The sequence below is a fragment of the Bombus affinis genome, chromosome 3 (genome assembly GCF_024516045.1).
Source record: "Bombus affinis isolate iyBomAffi1 chromosome 3, iyBomAffi1.2, whole genome shotgun sequence".
NCBI lineage: Eukaryota > Metazoa > Arthropoda > Insecta > Hymenoptera > Apidae > Bombus > Bombus affinis.
In genome coordinates, this window is record NC_066346.1 from 10,537,357 (window position 1) to 10,541,055 (window position 3,699).

Consider the following 3,699-nt stretch of genomic DNA (forward strand, 5'->3'; position numbering starts at 1 on the left):
AAATTTTAAAAAACTTTCCTAAACAAGCTAGTTCATAATATTCCTCCGATCGATATTCTATTAAACGTAGTTATTAAATCGCAGATATTTATACCTTTAAGGGGAAATGTAGAAAAATATTTTAAAAATAAAGTGTTTGTTATTATATTTAAAGGGCGAAACAAAATTTTATATTAAAGCTCCATTTTCTTTTTCATCGTGTTGTAGTAATTATTTTCGATGAAATTATATTACACAATTTCATAATCAGTCTGAATGATTTTCCTTATCTTCAGAAAACTTTAGCTTCAATTTGCGATTTAACGAGACAACAATTTATATTATAAATCTTTCCAATTATGTTCACTTTCTATCGTTTAATTAACGTTCCTTTATTCTAGATTGCTAATGATTGGTCGTTTTTATAATGCTCGTGTTTATTCAAGCTGGAAGCTGTTAGGCATATATCACACTTTACTATTAGGGTAATTCGCATATCCTCTATCTTATTATTTATGCGTCTTTAATGTGATGCAAAATTGTTTTCAATAAGGATTACGTGAATTGCAAATTTGCTGAACAACCGCTCGAGTGACGCAGTATAATTGGTGATGAAACCACAATAAAGATCTTTTATGAAAAAGTTTCATAAGTAACATTCAGTCTTCATAGATATTTTAACTAAAAGGTTAATCATAAAAATTAATCGAATATATTATGTCGCAGTATGTTTTACATTAATCTCGTGAAATTATTTTCAAAATTAAAGATTTCCTTTTTATATTTTTGTAAAGAATATGATTTAAATATATGGATATGAAGAACAACGAAATCATATCCGTTTGAAGATGTGAAAATTTTTTAATTTTGTGCATTTGAGGCTTCTATGACATTGTAAACATAACAACTAGTACACACAAAAGGAAATTATAATTATAATAAACAAATGATACATTGTCAATACCGAATTACCAATACAGAATTAATCAATACCAATTAACCGAAGGTTAAACATAAATTAAATAAAAATGAGAAACACTTTCCTCTAACAAGGTATTGCTTTCATTGTAACGCTTTATAATTAAAAAGACAAATTTGTCCTACTTATTCCATTAAATCTTTCCAACACATCTCCTACCACTTACGTATTGCTACTGTACTGTACAGATTGCGATACAGAGTGCGGCCGAATAACATGTACAAGCAAGGATGAGGCGATTCCTTACGAAAAAATGAAAAGATATAAAATAAAATTTTTTGCTCGAGGCTTAATTCTCGAAAGAATTGACTTTGGAAATTCGTTCGATATATATGACTTGTTCAGTTACTGACTAGGCAAAAGCCGACAATTGAAAGGAGGTTTATTCTGCGTATGGAAATATGTGAAAAATACGTGAAAAATGTACAATACAATTCTTTCGTGTAAGGCTTCATTTTCAAGGAAATACGGACATGACAAATTTTCAAATTTAGTTTTCTTGGAAACAAAATCTTTTATGCCACATTTTCGACTTAGTTTCATATGTAGAATAATATCTTACCAGTTATTTATTTCTATTTAGTCTGAAATCAACCATGTTCAAGTATACTTGACAAATTTTCTCAAATTTCTCGAATTTCTCAAAAACTAAACTTCGGACGAAAAGATTTTATTCCATATTTTCTTCTTGTTCTTGTAAAATTTGTATGTGTACATTTCTCGTATATTTTAGTATATAGTAACACAGTTAAGTGGAACAAATCTAGAGTTCAAGACAAAATACGTACCAACAAAAAGTACTATACAAGTTCTCTGTTAAAAATAATACCAATTCGAATTTAAATATCTATATCTGAAACTAAATATAATATACAAGGTTAGAACTAAAGATGAGATATATAGCTATACTATAAATTCTGTTGTTGTTTCGACAAAAGATTTTTATTTCATTCCGCGGCGAAATGAATCAATATATAATTATTATTAATTTTGTTTGACTATAACTATGTTTTTAGTATTACTGCAAAACCTATACGTCTCTATCTACATGCTTTTAATAATTACAAAAATGATAGATGCATTCTTTCGCTGTTGCACAAATACATTATAATATTACATAAAATTCGCCATCGTTATTATGTAAGACTTATTGTAATTTTTCTAAACTATTCCCAATAGCTCTTCCTATATTTCCTCTTCCCAGCTATTCAACCTTTCGATGATTCAAGTTCAATATAAAAGACGACTCGTGGCAAAACTTATTACAATTACTTGCTCAAAATGATTCAACAAATTTCTATTCGCGTTACGTTAAAGACATGCACAGTTCCACGAAGATATCTGAATAAGGATTTACGGCCCCAGTTTATGTGATTCGCGTGATCATGCATTGAACTTTGAATTTCAAATTAGATTTACTATGTAAATCTAAGAAAAATTAAGTAAGAAATAACGGCTTACTATGATTTTGTTTCCAGATTTAAGTATAAGAGATGAATTTATAAATATATTATAAATGACGCATCTTTTAAGATATTTTTCTCTGTTCATATGCAATTCCAATTATTCATAGTTTGTATAAGGGAAGAACATACATATGTGTATTTATAATCTAATTACATTTAGTTATATCCTAAATTCCTTCTGAATCATTATAAAACAATTGAAACTATTACATATTATTAAGTATATTTTTTAAAAAGCTTTCGATAATTTTGTATTTTTTTAGAATATGCGCAAAATATTTATTTATAGGTAAACAAAACATATTCATTTACTTCATAAGTATATATTCTGTTATACGTCATAAAAAGGGCAAGTTAACCGACTGAAGGTAACAATTCTTACAAATGAAATATTGCATATATTTGTAAATACTAGATTCATCTTATTACGAATAAGTATTCAGAGCGTTAAACAACAGAGATCGAAAGATTTAAATCAATACTATGAATATTAAAGCTATATTGATGATGATTAATATTCAAAATGTAAATAAATTACCACTACATAATGTTAATGATAACCGCTATTAAGTAACCTTACTATTACAGCGAGTAACATGACCTTAATAATAGTGTTAAAGAAATGTTTTATACTCTAATTTCTTAGAATATAAAAGAGGTTATAAAGGAAATAAAATAGCTAGAAGGTTACTATAATTGAGAACTAAATGTTATCGAAACGCATTTAACATATTATTCCATTTATTGGTTCCCAAATTTTTAAATGAGAAATAGTAGCAATGGTACAAAATAAGAAGATATCTTTTCTAGAGGAATTTTTCTAACAATACAAAGGGCTTACGTATATTCTAATTTTCTTTATTTACGCGTTCAGGATCATCAGCGTATCTATAAAAAAATCTATAAAAGAATTTTAAAAAAGAAATGAAACGTTTTGGATAATGCCTTTCTTATCTCCAATCTCATAACTTAACCGAAACCAAAAGACAAAAAAGGTTCATACAAAAATGTGTTTTATTTTCATTAACACAGAAGAATATGTACATATATTGAATACTGCGTAAAGAATTATGTGCATATGTATTTTCTTCGATGTAGGTACACACATATATATATATATATATATATAGAACCACGCATACTTACGCATTTGCCGGTAAGGTCACAGGATGAACGCGGGGAGGCGCCACTAGTTCTTTCGTCTAACGATGAGCGCGCTTGTGCTTGTGTTTGTCGGCTATTTAGCTCTTGCCTCGTGTTGCCGGCGTTTCAGTC